Genomic DNA, 22,648 nt, shown 5'->3' on the forward strand with positions numbered 1-22,648 from the left:
GGCCGCTACAAAACATGAATCACTGTAGTTTCTTTGGACTTCAAAATGTAGACAGTGAACTGGTAGAGGGCAATAGTATGTGCGTCTAGTATACGAGGCGAGCTAAGCCACAAAGACACAGACCTAATAGTAGAAGTAGTCGTGACTTTATATTTACATATGCCTAGTTAAATCAAATAAATAAACATGGCAGATAAGCTTGGCTACACAACGACTGGCCTAGAACTACAGAGGAGTAAAAGATTGTATTTTGATGAGCTGTCACTTGTCCCATGTTTATGGTTAACATAAACTTACTGCACCTTGCCAACTGCACCTTGCCAAATCAGGTGAGCGTTCTGAATTACGTCATTCTACAAATAATTAGTCCGTTGGAAACGCTTCAAGAACCATTTAGCCTTTTTGAGACAGAACTTTCTTCCAGGGAGTCTCTTTCCCTCAGCCTGTGGAAAAACATGACTCAGGTCCTATAATTGTTTCATGGTCAAGGTTAAAGTATGTCAACCTCCTTCACTGATTTGACCCATGAGCTAAAAATGACCGTCGATAAGGAGAAGTTGATCTTTAACCGAGTTAAGTCATTTTATTTCCCCTTTGTCTGCCCTTTGCTAATCTGTATCTCATCCTTACTAACACGGTTTCCCCTGTGATTCTATTCTGTGATTACAACAGGTACTTCATTCAGAACCTGTTCCCGTGTTATTCCTCTTTCTACTATAGATCTACTCTACTATTGATTGTGTAATATGCATGAACTAACTTTAGCATGAACTAACACAACATCCAGGGCTCTGACCCAAACTTACTAGTTAAAAAAAAATAAAAAATCCCCCACCCCCATCCAACTCCCTCTGCCCACAGCTCTCCCCTTTCAGCCAGCTGTGATAATGGCCACATTTAGAAATCCAAGGGCTGTTATTACTCACAGGCAGAAACACAACTCACTCTGCAAACACTTGGCCCGAAGGCCTGGTAAACAGAGTCAGAAAAAAATGCTGTGTTGGTCCCCAAAGGATGGCAAATAAGGGTTGTGAGGAGGTTCGGCTAGTGAATGGTGAACAACACCCTCCTAGCTCACAGCTATGGGAGACACCACAAACCACTCCTTGAACAACCTGCAGAGCCGCCTCTGCTCTTCCCTCACCTACATCGTGTTACACACAAACACTGCACACAGCAGGCTACATGAGGCAACAAGCTCAAACTTTAAAGCTACGAAGTATGAACGTCCGTCTATGAGTATGTGTGGGGTTGTATGTGTGTGTACACGGGTGAGAGGGAGAGTGAGAGAGACGGATACGTAGTTAAGACATGCGGCCTGCAGAGAAGGTGAATTAAAACGTTCTAATGGCGGTCAACATTGTAACCAAGCACCAACTAGTGCACACTCAGATGTTTAGTATGTCCCCATTTGTATTGTGGCTGACGGACACTGAGTACACCAAACATTAAGAACACCTTCCTAATATTTAGTTGCATCCCCTTTTTCTCTCAGAGCAGCCTCTATTTGTCAGGGCATGGACTCTACAAGGTGTCGAAAGCGTTCCACAGAGATGCTGGCTCATGTTGACTCCAATGCTTCCCACAGTTGTGTCAAGTTGGCTGGATGTCCTTTGGGTAGTGGACCATTCTTGATACACACGGGAAACTGTTGAGCGTGAAAAACCCAGGAGGGTTGCAGTTCTTGACACAAACCGGGGCGCCTGTCACCTACTATCATACCTCGTTCAAAGGCACTTCAATATTTTGTCTTGTCCCTTCACCCTATGAATGGCACACACACAATCCATGTCTCAATTGCCTCAAGGCTTAAAAATCCTTCTTTAAACTGTCCCCTCCCCTTCATTTAAATTGGTTGAAGTGGATTAAACATGTGACATCAATAAGGGATCATAGCTTTCACCTGGATTCACCTGGTCAGTCTGTTGTGGAAAGAGGTTGTTGATGTTTTGTTGTTAATATTTTAGCATTATTTATATACACTGGTTTTTTGTCTAGGAATGCAAGATTTACGGTAAGCTAATCTTGTCTTTCCAGTTTTCTAAATATTGGTAACTGGGTGGGGCTATTTAAAATAGGGTGTGGGTTGTCTGAACAGACAACAGACAAAGACAGAACATGGAACAAACCACAGTCACCCCCAAAAAAAGACAGAAGTTTAGTAATTATTTCACCTGACCTTACTATTCAACATTTCCATGCAATCATGTGTTGCCTTATGTAAGGGGCCTTGAGACAAGAATCTATGTGAACAGGTTGGCTTCAAATTTCAAGTCACTAGAGTATTCATACAGTAATTCTTTCCAGTAATGCTGACCATTTTTTCATGGATTTTTCTTCACTGAGAGAAAACATTACCAGCGTGAAGGTCAGCGGTTTGTGCTTGTGCGTGTTTGTCTGTGTCTGTGTGTTATGACCTGTATGAAACCTCTGCTGCACCCCCACCATTTACTAAGTGGTTCAGTGGAGTATAGGTCCTTACAGCAATTTTAACTCAGTCATAGAGTTCACTATTTGCAATAGTATGACAAGGAATGCGATTGTGACACATGACATGAAGAAAATATTCTCTGTAAACTTGTGAACTTTTCCATTGGAATAATGTAGTAAACCTGCATGGTTTCATCATTGTTTTGGTGGAGTACTCACTGAGGCATTTTGACAGGTTGTTTTGACATTGTTGTCCTGTGGATTTTGTGTCATGTGAGGCCTCGTCCCTACCTGTGCCCCACCCCGACTTCAAAATATAACTCTGATGGGTTCTGCCCTTGCTGTGGGACAGTATAACCCGTTTCACCAGCTCAGAGACTTGCCCAATCAAAGACAGCTCCATAAGTCAGTCCCACCTCTTGGCACAACGCACGCCTAGGGGTAAGGCTGTAAACCAGGGACTCACACTGGCCATTATTCCACCAATCAGATGATATCGTATGAGTTTTTTTTTTTTTGTATTATTTATGACGCTACAGATAAATCTACCAATCAGGTGCCCTGTGTTGTATAACCAATTACTTCTCAAGTGTGTCCTATTTCATTGTGTTATGAAAATGTTCTCTATCAATTTTGAGGATGAAGAGGTATGTCTTACTGTTAATAGCAAATGGAAAAAACAAGGCTTAATTTGTCACAAAAGAATTGTGATGACTACAGTAAAACTCTGTCACACTGACCCTTGTTCCACCAATCAGCTTTGTGGCAACATGATTTGTGGTGCACTCTTATATATTTTTTTGCTATGGTAGAACTTAAAAGGGTTCTTCGGCTGTTGCCATAGGAAAACCCTTTGAAGAACACTTTTTGTTTCCCGGTGTAACCTTTTTGGGTTCTATATAGAACCCTTTCCACATAGGAACCAAAAATGGTTCTCCTATGGGGACAGCCAAATAACTTTTTTTTTCTAAAAGTGTAGCATTGCTTTAGCTACCATGCAGCAGAGCCAAGTTGTATTGCCAATTAACGGTCTGGGATGCTGTTAGATTTCCTCAGATTTGTCCAGTTTTCTGTTTTTTATTATGAAAGTTTATCTCTCAAATTTTACAATGTTATTGGGAAAAACTACTACATTTGCCACCAAAGAATTGTGATGACTACAGTAAACCACACCAGGCAAATATTTGCGGTTCGGTTGACCACAAGGCCTATTTTTTTCCCTTTAAGAGCTTAAAAAGGCCCAATATTGGCTCTGTTCCAATACCACATTCATGTTGTTCTCACTCTTCACGTGTGGGAACGGGATAAACCTGTATCCTCATCAAAAACAAGATTCACTTTCTTCTGCTGTACAACACGTGGCACTTTTGAGAAGCGGTAAACCAAGTTCTCAGAATGTGCAGAAATAGCTGTGAGTATGGAGAAGAATGAGTGTTTGTCTCAGAGCTAGCGGGTGGGTAAATTGGTGAGTGTGGAAGTAAGTGGGTCCTCTAAGTCTGAGTCATTGTGGCCTGTGACGAAGCCTCAATGTTCATTCCACCTCATGTGACTCTGTTTCACTGTGGTTTTGGCACAGCGTTCGGTACTTCAGATGGATTCATCTGTGAGGGAACAAAAGAAGACAAATGGATTGTCTTTAATGTTCGAGACAACATCACAGACAATCAAAACAAGAAAATAAATGCTTAGATGATCGCACGCTTTGTGTGTGTTATTCCTTCAAAATAACTTCCTTATGTCTCAAATTCCCTAGGTGTTTGTGTTAAAGGCAGAAAAAAACAACATTGCACATTTGACAAAGAAGCACTGTTGAAAGGCAGAATAAGCAATATGGTTACGACAAAGCCAAGGAATGTCGGACAACCTGATTTACAGCAGTGATTCAGTAGATAGTAACAAAAACTAGATATAGCGGCGATATTAAGATTTGTCACAAACACATGCAAGCTTTGGGTTCTTCCATCCAGGCTTAACTAAAAATGAAAATATAAATATATAGAAATATATTATGGTGTCACATGACCTATTATAAAAAAAATTGAGCATTTTACAAAATAGACAATATGGACACAAAATAAAAAACAAGCCTCTCAACAGGCTGAAAAGTTCTCTAGAATTACGTAATTAATGGAAGAGATGTAAAGAGTTTCACATTTACCTGTTCAAATCAAACATTACAGTCACACCCATCAATGCCAAAACACTGGTAGACTGAGTCAACATTAGCAGTGGTATGTTTCTGGATGTTTTTGCCAATAAAGCTTCTAATGTACATCCAGTGACAACAAAGTGTAGAACTTGTGAAGAAACATTGTCAGGTTGAAAAGAGATCACCCACCCCCTTGATTTCATCATACGTTCAACTGCCAGTCATTTGTAGGCTTTGGGAACCTAAGAATCACAAAAAGATTTCTGGTTAATTAGTTTGTGTTCTTACAAGCAAGTGTGTTAATCTCTCTTCCTTGGAATTGTTGTCAGAGTTCTTAGAAACCTGGGGATGTACTCTTAGCCACACTGGCTGGCTTATGCTCTGGGCAGCTTGGATTGAAAAGAAAACCCACCAAATGGAGCAGTAGATCTTTCCTCCCATGGACCTCACCTCCACAGGGCAGGAATGCAGCTCTCACCTTCCTCCTCACTGGATCTAGGAAGACAGACGTTTTTCTTTAGTTCTAGGCTCTTCATAGTTGTTCATGATAAGTGCTGAGGATAGCGTGGGTGGGGCGCAGAATAGCATGGTTTGAACGGTACCTCCCTGGTGACATTTTCAACATATGGCCTGAGGTTTCAGCCGGAGGAATGAACTGTGATATGGTCTCTGGGGAATGGGAAACTTTCAGGGTTTTTGACAGAGTTTCAGTGCCGTGGTAGATGGACGGAATCGAAATCCATACCCCCAGAGTATGTACTTTGGCTAAATAGTGTAAACGCGTAATTATGCACATTCTTATATTATAAAAACCAATACTGATTAAAAGGGATGTGGGTGGTGTCAATATGTTGGCACATGGCTTCTGAAAGCAAATTTATTTTGCCAAAGTAAATCCAAAAACTTGCGTCAGCATTAAATGTTCTCTATCATTTCAATTTTCCGGTCCACCTTTTATAGATCCTAATGGAAAATGTCATAATGTATGAGAAGCATTCCATACTTTATGGCGAGAATCACGTTACAGTTTCATCTCATTGGTCATTAGGCGTTGACAGGTGTTTTGTTTGCTTTGAGGTTTTGCTGATTGAGGAACTGGTAATGAAGCGTGTTATGACTTGGTCTCTAGTAACAACAAGTGTACACCCTTCTCACCGTATCACCAAGACAACTCAAACAGACAATATGCTGAATTTACAAATACAATAGAAACCCGGAACCTTCTACTCTGTGTGGCCGCTTTCAAATACGGCAAATGTTTAAGACAAATGTATAAATACACATTTAAAATACAAGTAACGTACGCAAAGTTGGTAACCACACAATTTGTACAGCAGATTATTTATTTGAACGGACATACCTAATGGTTTGACTAAACTTCATGATTGCCCCTTTGTTAAACTCGGCTAAGAATTGAATAATAAACACTTGTATTTAATTTCCGTACCTCTAATCACTAATGGCATAAATTGCAGAAAAGTAAGACTGAATTGTTACCTCCATTACTACCACACATCAGCACAAGTCAAAATATTTGGCCCACCACCACACCCTCCATAGGCCCAGTCCTAAGCCTTTTGCTCACTATCATACACCTCTAGTAGCCAAAGCCCAAGCCTTTAGCCCACTACCATACCCCTCCATGCGGTAGGCCCATGCCTAGGGTCTTGATCCGCCTCCTCTCCCAGCATCTGCCGATTGTTTGACAGGGCCCTCTTCGCGACGTCTCCTAGCATCTCCAGTTGCTCTAGCTCGCCCTGTGACTAACACCTCTCAGCTATATTTCACTAACAAATGAGAAGACCTTCCAGATGACGGGCAGATAAGAAAAACCAAGGACGGAAACGAAAAACATGTGGGAAAGCCTGGACTGCATTTCATACAGAAAAGGATACTCCAAGAAAAATCGGAACATTCCCCAGACCCCTTCCTCAATTTAAGAGGGACTTGAACCTCTCATAAAAGCGCTCTCAGTATGAATGGCTTGATGATCTTAACAAAAAGTGATACAATATTGTTATGCATTTGACTGACGAGTGAAGGAACATAACTATACCTAACATACACATCAATTTAATTAGTCTTGTATGTGTGACCTTGTCATTATTTTTCTTAGGAAATAAAAGCCCTTATTACACTATTGCTAATACTGTACGTAACACTAACACTACTGTGTACATTTCTACAACATTTGGGGTACTTTGCACTCTGAGCCAACAGATATAGGCTTACAAATAGGGTTTTACTGTCATAACATTAAAAGGTCAATAGGTTGTCAAAAAAAAGCCCGAAGTGAGTGAGTGAGTGAGTGATTAAGTGAAAAAAGCTAAACATTTGTTCGTATGCAGGTTATTATCAACTTCAAAACTATGCAAGGAACTCTGGGTTAAACACAAGCATCAGTCAAAGCTATGTTGTTCTGAAGACATTAAATCAACCTATTTAAAATGGTGTACCAAATCGGTATGACTGAAGTGGGATAAGGAGAAGGGCAGAGGGGGGAATTCTCTGGCAGTGAGGGAGTCAAACCTCTCTTTCAGCTGGAGTCCGTATGACACCAGCCTAGGAGGCAGCCATCTTGCAGCATTGCGGGCATTCCTGTGATTTAAAGCAGCAGGGTGAGTCACTGTGTTCGATGCAAACACGGCCTCTGATTCACACCCCGGTGACTAAGACCCCAAACGGACCCCACTGAGAGACGAGGAGTGAGGAAAGGAGAAGCCTCTGTCTGTCTGCCATCTCCTCTGCCCGCCAAAACACAGGAAACCTGATAAGGGGACAAAATGCAATGCATTTATTTCCAAAGCTAATTGTCCATTGCCCAACAAATGATTTTTGGTTGACCTCAAAGTATGCCATGAGTCACTTCCCTAGTTGGCCCAAGTCTTCAGTCTACAACTGTTTCTAGTGACATTTCATTGCTAAGATTGTTTAGTAGGCCTATAACCTTTCTCTCAATAATTCTTAATGAGTTTGTACCAGACCAGTATAAAGCCGAGAAGATGTGTCAGAAAACATTTCTGACCTAAATTAGCCAACTCGGCACACATACCAATTTCAATGCATCATGATTTGAATTATCAGATCTTTTCACTTTTCTTACAGCTCATTAAAATGTACAAAATTGCCAAACAACAAGAAACATCCTTTTTCTCTCTCTCTATCTGCACACTGTCTGACTTCCTGCCTGCTACCAACAGAAACAGGTTGCACCTGCTATGTGACATCATAAAATATCTTTCCTCCATCATTTCCTTACATGGTCTCTCCTATCATTGTTATGCGGATGACACTCAACTACTTTTCTCCTTTCCCACTTCTGACACCCAGGTCGCGACACACATCTCTGCATGTGTGGCAAATATCTCTGCTTGGATGTCGGCCCACCACCTCAAGCTCAACCTCGACAAGACAGAGCTGCTCTTCCTCCCGGGGAAAGCCAGTCAGCTCTAAGACCTCGCCATCATGGTTGTCAACCTTCCCAGTGTGCAAAGAACCTTGGCAGGACCCTGGACAACACCCTGTCATTCTCTGAAAACATCAAAACAGTGACTCGACCCTACTTCACACAGGAAACAACACAGGTCCTAATCCAAGCACTTGTCATCTCCAGTCTGGACTACTGCAATTTGCTGTTGGCTGGCCTCCCTGCTTGTGCCATCAAGCCCCTTCAGCTTATTCAGAATGCTGCATCCCGCCTGGTGTTCCACGTTCCCAAGTTCTTCCATGTCACCCCTTCCCTCAGCACACTCCACTGGCTTCCAGCCGAAACTCGCATCCACAACTTGCCTACGGGGCAGCAAGAGGAATTGCCAATCCCTACCTTCAGGCTATGCTCAAACCCTACACCCCAACCCGAGAACTCCGTTCTGCCACCTCTGGTCTCTTGGCCCACCCCAATGGTAGAACCAACTTCCCCCTGAAGCTAAGACAGTCCCTGCCCATCTTCCGAAAACATGTGAAACCCTACCTCTTCGAAGAGTATCTTAATTAATTTTCCATTCCCCTTTCTTTTTTTCAATTTAAAGTTTTATTAAGTTCTCTTGTTTTTCAATCAACCAACAAAACACATTCCACATTCACAGATGTGACAGGCTTACATTTTTTTTTACAAAAATAATAATAAAAAATTATTTAAAAAAATAAAATAATCAGAGCTCCTAAATTTTTGCCATCCAAAACAACAGAGATTGGCCTGTGGAAGCTGAGGGATTAATTATGCAGATATCACCCACACAACTGCAGCCTGCGTCTTTGCGTCTTTAGCTTCTTGCTTATTACCTTTACTGACCCTGAAAACTCCCCTTTTAAATCCTCACAACCTTTAAGAGGAGCTCAAAACTAAATCCTCCCAAGCGGTCAGATGTATTTCTTCCTTGTGTGCCATGACATGAACTTCTCTGATAAGGTAGAACTGACTCAAGTGTCCATGAATCCACCCTTGTCCTAGATGGAGGTGATCATATGTCCCTTTTCCGTCCCTCTCTCTAGCCTTCCATTCGGATGGCTTAGCAAGGTTCGGGATACAGGAGGCCAGAGTGTTGGTTCTGATTCAGGAGATTTCACTCTCACATAACCACGTCAAACCTAAGCACGGCCAAAACAATCGGGCTGACTGTTGAGGTTTGCCTTCTTCAGACGGATTTCGTCAGAAATAATCCCAGGGTCTAAGGTCTCACGCACGTGGCCCGGGATGTTTGATGTGTGGATTATTGCTCAGATTAAGTCTCCCCTTTAAAAAAAGAGCCACATTCAGTGAGAGGTTTGATGTAGTGATAAAAAAACACCAGTGACCTGCTTTGTAGTGTAGGCCCCTGAATCTGAACATACACCAGGCCTGACACTCCCCACAGTGACTGTGCATGCCCCAACCAGAAGCCGTGGATTACAGGCAACATCTGCACTGAGCTAAAGGGTGGAGCAGCCGCTTTCAAGGAGCGGGACTCTAACCCGGATGCTTATAAGAAATCCTGCAATGCCCTCCGTTGAACCATCAAACAGGCAAAGCTTCAATACAGGACTAAGATTCAAACCTACTACACGGACTACAACGGGAAGCACAGCTGCGTACTGCCCAGTGAGACGAGCCTACCAGACGAGCTACATGACTTCTATGCACGCTTTGAGGCAAGCAACACTGAAGCGTGCATCAGAGCACCACCTGTTCTAGACGACTGTGTGATCACCCTCTCCATAGCCGATGTGAATAAGACCTTTAAACAGGTCAACATTCACAAGGCCGCAGGGCCAGCGGAATAGCCAGGATGTGTACTCCGAGCATGCGCTGACCAACTGACAAGTGTCTTCATCTGTCTGTAATACCAACATGTTTCAAGCAGACCACCATAGTCCCTATGCCCAGGAACACCAAGGTAACCTGCCTAAATTACTACCAACCCGTAGCACTCACGTCGGTAGCCATGAAGTGCTGTGAAAGGCTGGTCATGACTCACATCAACACTATTATCCCAGAAACCCTAGACCCACTCCAATTTGCATACCGCCCCAATAGATCCAACCTCTATTGCACTCCACACTGCCCTTTCCCACCTGGACAAAAGGTGGGAATTCTACTTATTGACTACAGCTCAGCGTTCAACACCATAGTGCCCTCAAAACTCAATGGGACTAAACACTTCCCTCTGCAACTGTATCCTGGACTTCCTGACGGGCCGCTCCCCCCATGCTGATCCTCAACACGGGGGCCCCTGAGGGGTGCGTGCTCAGTCCCCTCATTACTCCCTGTTAACCCATGACTGCATGGTCAAGCACAACTCCATCACCATCATTAAGTTTGCAGACGGCATAACAGTGGTAGGCATGATCACCAACAATGATGAGACAGCCTATAAGGAGGAGGTCAGAGACCTGGCAGTGTGGTACCAGGATAACAACCTTTCCCTCAACGTGATCAAGCACACAAAGACAGTCGTAAAGGGCACAAAAACGTCTATTCCCTCTCGAGAGACTGAAAAGATTTGGCGCATGTGACAAGTACAATATTATATCATTTTATTTTACATAAACCCACAGCTATGCCTTTGAGTGCATTTCACAGAGCAATATATGAGCAGTATTTGCACTTCACAATCATGGATAAACAGTCACGTCCATGGGCATGGGGAGTAGGAGTCACTGGTAGATGGATAAGAGGAGTGGACTAGAACCAGGTTTCGATGAAGGGAAATGTTCATGCATGGAATTGGATCGGGTTAGGTTCTAAATTAACCTGCTCTTAAATCGGGGTATTGCAACTGAGGGACAATGTCAGTTGAATGTAAATGTTTCAGTTATAATAAGTTACTGTCAGATTTTAGTTTCTCTATCAGTACATAACAGTGGCGGTCAGTGTCGTTTAAGATGAGGAAGGACAATGTTTTTTAATGAGCATGGCCTTATTTCCATTACAGCATATTGGATGACTGTCATTCATATTCCATTCACCCAGCTCAATGTAACATCAATAGGTTCCTACATGATCCTCAAATGTTCCCTATTCCTATCATGAGGTTGTTACAACAGGTTGAGAGAAAAATTTGAGTAATCCAAACAGTGACACATTTAATAGCGCCTTGCACACTCTTGCCTGCATCTAGCTGATATAGGGTGTAATCATTACTTCATTGTCTTATGAATTCATTTCTTCAAAACTGTTCAACTATTGTCCTCCTCTCACTTTGAGTCAACTACTCACCATATTTGTTGCACTCCAGTGCTAGCTAGCAATAGCTTATGCTTTCAGTAGTAGATTCTTTGTCTGATCCTTTGATTGGAATGACAACATGTCAGTTTATACTGCAAGACCTCTGATAGGTTGGAGGATGCCCTCTGGAAGTTATTACCTTGTGTCTATGGAAGGGGGTGAGAACCCTGAGCCTCCTAGGTTTTGTATTGAAGTCAACGTACCCAGAGAAGGACGGAAACTAGCTGTCCTCCGGCTACACCATGGAGCTACCCCAGAGATTGCTGTTGAGGCTACAGTACATGACCTTCATTGCAAAACAGTGTGTTTCAGTCAATTATATTGTTTTATCAAAATAATATAACTTTTTTTTTCTGAAATTCACTAAGGAGAATGGTCCTCCCCTTCCTCCTCTGAGGTGCCTCCACTGGTATATACAGAATATAGGCCTTGACAAGCAAAACATGAACATGATCAAGTGTTTATGACATCTACACAACAAACAGTAACCTCCTTCACACCTCTTCAATGTTTTCACCCACTTCACAAGGTTCCCTTTAAAAGCCTGAGGGACTGTGTATGTGCGTGTGTGTGGACGTGTGTAAGTATTTGTGTCTATGTGCACACATTTTCTGTTATTGCTTAGCCTTTCACTTCTTTCTGCTGTGAGTGTCAATAGTGCCATGGTGGCAAATACAGAGCATACGTGAGAGCACCGGCAGCAGGGAGAAGCTTCCTTCAGGAGACAGAGGAACTATACAGACTTTTAATAGGGGGAACACACATACGCACCTAGGACCTAGGAGACATACAAGACGGCGTGTGAGATATCGGAAAGGTGTTGCACTGTACCTTTGGCCTACTTTAATGTGAGAGAACATTCATAGGGAGACGCCACCTGACAAAGAAGCTTCAGATCTGATTGGTGAAAGGGATACATCAATGACGTGTGGCGTTTTCAAATCCACTGTGCTTCAATTTGAATATCTAAAATATTCCCCCGCTTTAAACGTGACTACTGCATACATGACCTTTCCATAAAAGTATGGGGAAGTTATGTTATGGGAAAACACAGCTCAACGTGTCCACACAACCATTGGTATTTACTACGGCTGTTCTGATTAATGCTATTATGATCATTTATGATATTTCCACATTTTTCCCATCAGACATGGCTGATGAATGGCAGGCACCAGAGTGTCGGACATTATTCAACATGATATACAGAGAAGAACCAGCAGCACAAATCCCAGAAACGCTCTCCTCACACATCAAACTTTACCCTGCACATTTTGCCTCCCCTACCATACATGGAAATACTTCTTTATTTTAAAAGAGCAGACTCTTGATTGTGAGTGAGTGAGTGAGTGAGTGAGTGAGTGAGTGAGTGAGTGAGTGAGTGAGTGAGTGAGTGAGTGAGTGAGTGAGTGAAGTAGGGCCTGTTATCAGTGGAATGGGGAATGTTGACAGGCGAGATGGTGCTGAGATAGCGCCTGCACATCAGGCCTGGTGTGACGCATGGCAGACACGCCCACTCCCTCCCTCCATCCATCTCTATCCCCCTCTCCTTCTAACTATCTCTTGCCCTTTTCTTTACTTTCCTCCCCTTCCAGTATGACAAAATGTTTCTTTATCTCTCATAAAATAATGCTATCCTCCCATAGCAATGGCGGTTAATTGACAGATCAAAGGTTTTGGAATACACTCCGTTCTCCCTTATTTTATTTCCCATCTCAACTGAGTTCACTTGCTTGTGTTTCCCTATACAGGATTTACATGCACTGCTGGTGTTATGAAACATTTAGGGGAAGCTGCCTCCCTTGGATTCTCAATAGCACTCATCTGCTTTCCTTTTTCTCCACTAGACCAGAGAAAGAACAAAAAATCTGGTGTTGCGGAACCACTGTGAGAGCATTCAGGACGTTTGGTTTCATTTTCCTTCTTCTGCTTCTGCTTCCCGTCTCTCCCACCCCTCAACCTCCTGCTAGGCAGCGCTGGCCCCACTTCCTTGAGAGGGGAAAAAAATGTAGAAATATGATAAAAAGGGCAAAGAGGATTGGGAAGAAAGAAAAGTGAGAAAGCATATTACAACTTCAGATTCTCATATTACTGAAGAACCAGGGAGAGACTTGCAGAAGGTTTGAAAAGAGAGAGACAATGAGAGAGAGAATTAGAAAGAGGGGGAAAAATACAGCGACTGGAAGGGGTGTTGACATGGAGCTAAATTACAGAGGGGAGTTCAAATAAGCACGGCCCATAGGGATTAGTATATGCTATATGTAGTATATGCACTCCTAGTATATGCACTCCTTTTTCCGCAGCAACCAGTAATCCGGGTCACGGCACCAATGTAACAGTATAACTTTAAACCGTCCCCTCGCCCATACCCGGGGGCGAACTAGGGACCTTCTGCACACATCAACAGTCACCCTCGAAGCATCGTTACCCATCGCTCCACAAAAGCCGCGGCCCTTGCAGAGCAAGGGGAACTACTACTTCAAGGTCTCAGAGCAAGTGACGTCACTGATTGAAACGCTATTTAGCGCCCACGCTAACTAAGTTAGCCGTTTCACATCCGTTACACCTATTTGAAAAGTCATTACTTTAATACATTGCTCAACATTTTCTTAACATTTTTCCCAATTAGTTAAAGCAATGAATTGGATGAAGCTCTCGTTGGACTTCGGCTACATATTTCCCATAATTTTCTTCAAATCTGAAAACGATGTAAAGCCACTCCCATTTTCAGAAGAATTGCATTATGTGCCCTAAAAGTACGGAAATAGTGTCAACATCCGGGAACTTATAGCATACCAACTATATCCATACTATGACCAATAAGCATACTTTAGACTCAATTTACGTCACAAATAGTACAGTGAGTGCGGTTAGTATGAGTAATTCGAACACAGCTATAGTCTTACCGAACACTAAGTGGGTCCACATCCGCACAGTTATCATCCAGCAGTACTGCACCTGACCATGAATACATCTATGAGTGAAACATGGAAGAACTCAGAAAAGGGAGTGTGTGTGCTTGGCCATAGCCCAAAGAGCTCTCACAGAGGTTAGGTTTGAAAGCCTATTGCATGTTATGAATAGATACACTTAAAAATACACAACTTTGCAGAACATAACTATTTCACATGGATGAGAAAAAAACATTGCACCATAGGAACTGTCTCCTGGCAGTGTCTGACCCCTTTGTCACAAGGCGTCCCCACTCTGGACACAGCTACATGGTTCACTGACAATAATGTTCCCTAATTTATACTGAGAGAGAGAGCATGAGAGAGAGAGGGACAGAGAGAGACTATGAGAGCTGTGCTTCTGCAGAGTGAGTGGGACTTCCGACCTATCTCAGGACTGGCAGATTCTGCACTCAGCTTTGACTGCCATACCACACTTGCCTGTGAGGGGATGGCTCAATCATTCCCACGGCGCCTGGCCATTAGGACCTAGGATCATCCAAGTTATTAAAAAGAACAGACTAGCACTGCCTTTAGTTACTCCTATAACAAGACAAGAATTGAAATAATGATCAAAATAGCCACTTCACAAGACAGTGCTGAACTTATTATTGGAATCATAAAGGCCTTTCTTGTATTTTTATTTATCTAATTATCCCTCCCACAAATGGTCAAATCTGAGATGATGTCACCATCCACCATTTGTGAATATTATCATAGAATGACACTGCCTTCCATGTGCGATGTCACACGTGTGGTCAAAATGTGGCTACATGTCGTGTGATCACGTCACACCTGTAAAGCAGTGATATTTGTATAGACTGTATTGAGAAGGGAAGTGCCACACTGACATGCCAAGCCTCAAATACGCGCTGGGCCACTATATTCAGTGACAGGTGCATAGAAAAGTTAAGGAATACGGTTTTATGCTTGGATTGACAAACAAGCATCCACATATTAACTGGCACAAAGCAAGTGGGTTTTGTGTCTCGGTTTTGATATTCATTGATAGCCCATTTTTTCTATAACAGTGAGACAGGGCACAGTAGCCTATGTGTATTGACATCCATTCAGGTTTTCCAGGTGCGGTAGACAGTGCTGTGTTCAAGAGGGGTTGCGTAAATAGAAGGGAGGTAGCATCAACTCACAGAGCCAGTATGTGAACGACGAGGGGTGGTATTCCATATATAAGGCCATGTTTGTTCCTCAGGGAATATTTCACACTGCCAAAATGTGTTTTCGAAGGGAAGTGTAAAAACTGCACCTCCATAGCGAAAACAGAGTGGCAGAAATGCAATCCCTCTGAGGACCGCTAGAGTAAGCTACTGCTTTGACTCGCTGAGGTAGTTCTAGGAAACAGTCATACCTGGAAAACGTCATGTACCAAAGTATTACCCAATTTCAGTTTTTTTTTCCCCCAAAAGCAAATCTTTTAAAAAGCATTTCAAACTGAACTTTTGAACTCAGGGAGATTAACCTCACGGACAAGTTACCCAGTGAGTTTGTCAGAACAAATCCAATAGGCTAAGGGAAAACATACAAAGGCAATAGAGGAAAACGGTTATCATACAAACATTATAGTCAATGTAGAGCAATACGTAGCTACGGTACAGAACATAGGCCTACTATACAGCACAAGTCCTCATATACACCTATTTCACAAAGACACACTGATTTCAAACAAAGGAATAGAACACGGAAACACCTCTTGACAAAATAAGAGCCACTGTGTTTCTAAGGGGGAGACTCACTGTTAGTAATGTAATGCGAGCAGGAAAGGAAGGTACTTTCCCTTGTAAAAAGGTCTGTAAATATGGGCTCGTGACCAACTGCAGCAGCCGAGTCAGTCGATGCCCTCTGTCCTCCTCCTGTAAGGTCATCCCCAATGAGAAGAGTATGTGGTGCAAGTGACTCATATTCAAGTGCCCTGATGAAACTGAAACCAAGCAGACAAGAGTATGAAAAATGGGGGGAAACAACCATGGAGAGCTTGGAGGGTAATAAAAAGGGAATACTTTGGATTTGGATTCGATTTATTAGGATCCCCATTTGCAACAGCTAGTCTTACTGGGGTCCGACATATAACAAAAAAGACATAACAGACAAATGACTTTACAATATACATACAGTACCAGTCAGAAGCTTCCATTAGCAAAGGTCGATGTCTGCACCCCTCGGAAATCTAATTAGCAAAAAACATATATATCCCTCTACAACTCTGTCAGTTTAAGCGAGAGATACAGTACCAGTCAAGGGTTTTTCTTCATTTGGACTATTTTCTACATGGTAGAATAATAATGAAGACATCATCACTATTAAATAACACATATGGAATCATGTAGTAACCAACAAAACAAATATTAAAGTAGACATCCTTTGCCTTGATGACAGCTTTGCAAACTCTTGGCATTCTCTCAACCAGCTTCACCTGGAATGCTTTTCCAACAATCTTGAAGGAGTTCCCACATATGCAGAGCACTTGATGGCTGCTTTTCCGTCACTCTGCGGTCCGACTCATCCCAAACCATCTCAATTGGGTTGAGGTCGGATGATTGTGGAGGCCAGGTCATCTGATGCACCACACCATCACTCTGCTTCTTGGTCAAATAGCCCTTACGCAGCCTGGAGGTGTGTTGGGTCATTGTCCTGCTGAAAAACAAATGATAGTCCCACTAAACACAAAGCAGATGGGATGGAGTATCGCTGCAGAATTCTGTGGTAGCTATGCTGGTTATGTGTGCCTTGAATTCTAAATAAATCACTGACAGTGTCACCAGCAAAGCATACCCACCCCATCACACCTCCTCCTCCATGCTTCACGGTGGGAATCACACATGCGGAGAACATCCGTTCACCTACTCTGCATCTTACAAAGACACGGCGGTTGGAACCAAAAATCTCAAATTGCACTCATCAGACTAAAGGACAGATTTCCACCGGTCTAATGTCCATTGCTCCTGTTTCTTGGACCAAGCAAGTCTCTTCTTATTATTGGTACCCTTTAGTATTGACTAATCTTCATGTCTTAAAGTAATGATGGCCTGTCGTTTCACTTTGCTTATTCGAGCTGTTCTTGCCATAATATGGACTTGGTATTTTACCAAATAGGGCTATCTTCTGTATACCACCCATACCTTATCACAAGACAACTGATTCGCTCGAACCCATTAAGAAGGAAAGAAATTCCACAAATGAACTTTAAACAAGGCACACCGGTTAATTGAAATGCATTCCAGGTGAATGCCTCATGAAGCTGGCTGAGAGAATGCCAAGAGTGTGCAAAGCTGTCATCAAGGCAAAGGGTGGCTATTTTGAAGAATCTCAAATATATAACATATTTTCATTTAACTATTTCATAGTTTTATGTCTTCACTATTATTCTACAATGTAGAAAATAGCACAACATAAGAAAAACCCTGGAATGAGTAGGTGTGTCCAAACTTTTGACTGGTACTGTACTGCACACTTAAAAATATTAACATGTAGTGTGTGTATCTATCAGTTACACATTAAGGTCAGTACATACACACAACAAGTAAGGAGTACATTTCCATTTGAGTGGAAGTTATGGTCCACAATCATTCAGGTAAAACTTAAGTATGTCATTTGGGGTAATGGGAGGGGTGAGGGTGGAGGGATTCTGTTATGTGTACAGTGTCTTCAGAACGTATTCCTACCCCTTGACTTATTCCACATTTTGTGTTACAGGCTGAATTCAAATGGACCAAATTGATTTATTTTCTCACACCCATCTACACACACTACCCCATTAATGACAGTGAAAGCGTGTTTTTATATATTTGAGCAAATTTATTGAAAACTAAATTCATAAATATCTAATTCATATTCAGTATTCAGTATTCACACTGAGTCAATCAATACATGCTACAATCACCTTTGGCAGCGATTCCAGCAGTGAGCATTTCTGGGTAAGTCTCTAAGAGCTTTTCACACCTGTTATTCTTTTAAAAATGATTTAAAAACTCTGTCCAGTTGGTTGTTGATCATTGCTAGAAAGCCATTTTCAAGTCTTGCCATAGATTTTCAAGCCGATTTAAGTCAAAACTATAACTTGGCCACTCAGGAACATTCAATGTCCTCTTGGTAAGCGACTACAGAATATATTTGGCCTTGTGTTTTAGGTTATTGTCCTGCTGAAAGGTGAATATGTCTGCCAGTGTTTATTGGAAAGCAGACTGAACCGGGTTTTCTTGAACCAGGTTTAGCCTGTGCTTAGCTCTATTCCATTTATTTTTGATGCAGTCACCACCATGCTTGAAATTATAAAGAGTGGTACTCAGTGATGTGTTGTGTTGGATGTTGCTTTATTGCAAACAGGATGCATATTATGGAATATTTGTATTCTGTACAGGCTTAATTATTTTCACTGTCATTTAGGTTAGTAAGTTAGTAGGTTAGTATGATCCATCCTCAGTTTTCACCTATCACAGCCATTGAACTCTAACTGTTTTATTGTCCACCATTGGCCTCATGGTTTCTTTCCTCTCCAACAACTGAATTAGGAAGGACACCTGTATCTTTGTAGTGATGGGGTGTATTGATACACCATCTAAAGTGTAATTAATAACTTCACGATGCTCAAAGGGATATTCAAGGTCTGCTTTTTTTTTGCCATCTACCAATAGGTGCCCTACTTTGCGAGGCATTGGAAAACATCCCTGGTCTTTGAGGTTGAATCTGTGTTTGAAATTCACTGCTTGACTGAGGGACCTTATAGGTAATTTTATGTGTGGGGTACAGAGATGAGGTAGTCATTCAAAAATCATGTTAAACACTATTATTGTACACAGAGTGAGTCCATGCAATTTATTATGTGACTTGTTAAACACCTTTTTACTCCTGCACTTATGTAGGCTTGCCATAACAAAGACTATGAATATTACATATTCAAATTTTGTTGACTCAAGACATTTCAGCTTTTCATTTTTAATGAATTTGTAAATATTTCTAAAAACATAATTCCACTTTGACATTATGAGGTTTTGTGTGTAGGCCAGTGACACAAAATCTCAATGTAATCCATTTTAAATTCAGGCTGCAACACAACAAAATGTAGAAAAAGTCAAGGGGTGCGAATACTTTCTGAAGGCACTGTAAATACTGACTACTGTACAATAAAAAAAAAATTGGATTTAGGTGTTGAGTCTATTGACAGTGCTGAACACAGATGTGTCTGGACACAACCCTTCACTTATTTATGTCTTGAGCAGCATCGAGAGGAGTTACAATAAGAGCAGCTCACTATGAGCTGACAATTTTGTCAACAATAAGATAACTGCAGCATAAAACAGTGAGTTTAGCTGAGACATTTGATAACTGGGCCATTTGAGTCACTCCCAGGTCACTTAGCATAAGTGGTATCGGTGAATGATTGTGTGGGTTAATGATTTGTGGAAATTGGGACAAAGGACATGGCATACGTGATTTTCAGTAACAATCCACAATGCACAAAATGTGATTTTTGTATGCATTTACATGGAGTTACATTTATAGTTTTGCTTTTACTCATCTATTTGTTGTTGGGCTGCTAATACAAGCTATAAAAGGTGCTTTATAAAATGTATACATTTCAATTATGTCAGATTTTGTTTTGCATACGTTTTTGTAATAATTTCCCTAATTCATACCACAGCCTCCCCACCCCGTGCACATGTCACCATGAGTGTTCATAAGGGGGTTCCTGCCTAAACATGCCCATTGGGATGTCTATAGTGTATAAACTGTACCTTTGCTAAGACTGGAAAGCCCCAATGGAAAGCTTGGCGTATCGCACATTGTTGCGCACTATAGAATGTCCCTTGGGGCTTAGCTAGCATGTATATTTGTGTGAGCACGTGTGTATGAGCAAGTATGCCGGGCCCCTCCCCAACTCACCAGGAGCAACTTCCCATAGTCTTGGGACCGGGAAGAAAATAAACTTGGAGAAAAGATGCACACCACTTCACAGTTTGAGAAACTAAAGAAGTGGATTGGGAAACAAAATAGAAAAAAAGGGAAAGAGAAGGCAAGGAAGAAAACATTTTCAATTTCTCATGAACCATTTTTTAAATATAATTTCCAGCCAAATTTGACAAGGTAGTGGAAGCTTGGGGTTATTTTTAACTGGACATGAGTAGGCATGCCTGCCCTACCTGCTTCTGTGGCCGGGAGTTATGCTGCCAGCAATTAATGAAACTTGAGCTTTTCAAGGCCCCTGATGGACACGTCCCACTGCTGTTGGGATATAATGTAAAGGAAAGGTACACTGTGACCACTAAGGTGACATTAATGTAAAGGAAAGGTACACTGTGACCACTAAGGTGACATTAATGTAAAGGAAAGGTAAACTGTGACCACTAAGGTGACATTAATGTAAAGGAAAGGTACACTGTGACCACTAAGGTGACATTAATGTAAAGGAAAGGTACACTGTGACCACTAAGGTGACATTAATGTAAAGGAAAGGTACACTGTGACCACTAAGGTGGGAAACTGACATAATATGTATTGAGAGGGTGGGACATAGAGTGTTTCTGCCTCAAGTTTGTGTTTCAGTTCCACATCCACCCCTTTGGCTATATAGGCAATGAGGAGTTGGCTTACACGAATATGTATACAGCAGATACTAAACATCATGTTAGGCCAGTCTCTGCACCCATTTCCCCTCACATCGTCTCCATAATACAACCTTAATACTGAGTTAACTATAGGCTATAGAGTTTAGGACACAACCAGATTATACAAAAACACTATTCAGCAACAACGGTGCTGAAGTCAATGTATAAGCATTTTGAGGGAGTGATAGGGTCCAAGTGAAATGAGCAGTATCCTCAAACATTGAATAGTTGAAACAGTGTTCCTTCTGCCATTAGGTAGTTTGGCAATCAAATGACTCAATTGAAAGAGCTCAACGCACATCCAAGTGTAAGCATTTCAAAGTAAATATGTGACTTTCTATCGCACTTCCTTGTTAGACTTATGAACTGTGTGACAACAAACCCACATGACAAATAGAGATACAGTCACCTCTAAGAACTGTAGATCAACTCAACATGATCCAGTTGATCCATGGGACACTGTCCCTGGATATATTTTGACTGGATATGTTTTTAAACCCTCTCAACTTCTTCAACTTGACACTATTTACATGAGCAAGTGTAGCACAACTAATGTACAAAATACTCTCAGAATGTAGTCTACTAATCAAGGCAGAGTGGGTTATTCCACACTTTAAAATCGGGCCATTGTTGCGCCTACTTTATTGGTGTTAGCCAATGGTAGTTAGTCGCTGAGTTAATGCCAAAATGACTTATTTAGCCACACAAATTCAGATGCGTTTCTCACTAGTGTGAACAGTGCTATGTCAGGCAAGGGATAGACCCATGGTTTCATTGATGGTTAAATAGCAGAAACAGAAACATAGTCATTATCCAAGAGTTTCCTGCTATCGAGGGATTAGTAATCACATTGTCTGTTTACCATTGGGCTACCAGTAACACAGATGGGGAAAAAAATACTTACATAGCCTAATTGAGCCTTGTCATGGTACCACACACATGACTTAGCAAACCCTACATGATATCACAAATAGAAACTAAACCGTATCCTGATAAACCCTGTGTTTCAAGTCTAGACTGATTACTGGATAATGTTATTTGTTACAGTAAGATCTTACTAAAGTCATTGCCTAAATGGATTCATATCACCTGTCATGACATTGTCATGAAAATGGACATACAGATGGAAACACAGATACATTTTAGGCCACCTTGTTAGATCTATAGTCTACATGACCACCATTCAGTCTCCAACTAAATCTAGGCTACATGAAATTGACCATGTCTGTTTTGTGCCAAAATGTGAGCGTAATTGTCTGAAGGTGCAATTGAAAACATTGACTTTAAATAATGCACATTGGCATATATATATTCCTATTGCATAAGGGTATATAAATAACTATCTCTCCCTCCTTCGATGGCTAGCCTATAACTGTTGGGAAATGAAAGTAAAGACTGGAAAATATATTATTAAAGACAGAATTAAAAACAGAGAGCAGGTCTCACGCATAGAAACCAATGAGGAAAAAGTATGGGGTGATTCTGGTAACAGCCTTGGGGGGAAATGTGACCAGGAACGAAGTAGTTAATCATAGCCTACTATCCCAAAACTAGTCGTCATCGTAACTTAAAATCGAATGAACATAGGAAAATAATGAACAAGTGGGTCACTACTTGTGGGCGTATTATGTAGCCCTAGTCTATATGATGCGTTCATGTTTGAATGTTGGGGAAACTCAAACATTTCACAGCTATTTAAAAATACAAAAACATGGCTTTACGACAAACCCTGGTTGCTGTGTATGAAACTTTACGGGAGTGGTGTCCGGGAAGATAGCACAGGAAACCCCGCCTGCCGCCA

The 22,648-nt window shown here is 41.7% G+C and overlaps 1 long non-coding RNA gene across 1 annotated transcript; it reads right to left on the reverse strand.

Moving 5' to 3' along the window:
* Positions 1-1,765: 1,765 nt before the first annotated feature.
* On the reverse strand, positions 1,766-16,119 carry LOC110507451. Its single transcript, XR_002471126.2, has 4 exons — positions 15,982-16,119; positions 4,992-5,074; positions 4,769-4,821; positions 1,766-4,031 (listed from the first exon to the last, which is right to left on the reverse strand). It is a non-coding gene; the product is annotated as an uncharacterized LOC110507451 (long non-coding RNA).
* Between the last annotated feature and the right edge of the window lie 6,529 nt (positions 16,120-22,648).

The sequence above is a fragment of the Oncorhynchus mykiss genome, chromosome 27 (assembly GCF_013265735.2).
Source record: "Oncorhynchus mykiss isolate Arlee chromosome 27, USDA_OmykA_1.1, whole genome shotgun sequence".
Lineage (NCBI taxonomy): Eukaryota > Metazoa > Chordata > Actinopteri > Salmoniformes > Salmonidae > Oncorhynchus > Oncorhynchus mykiss.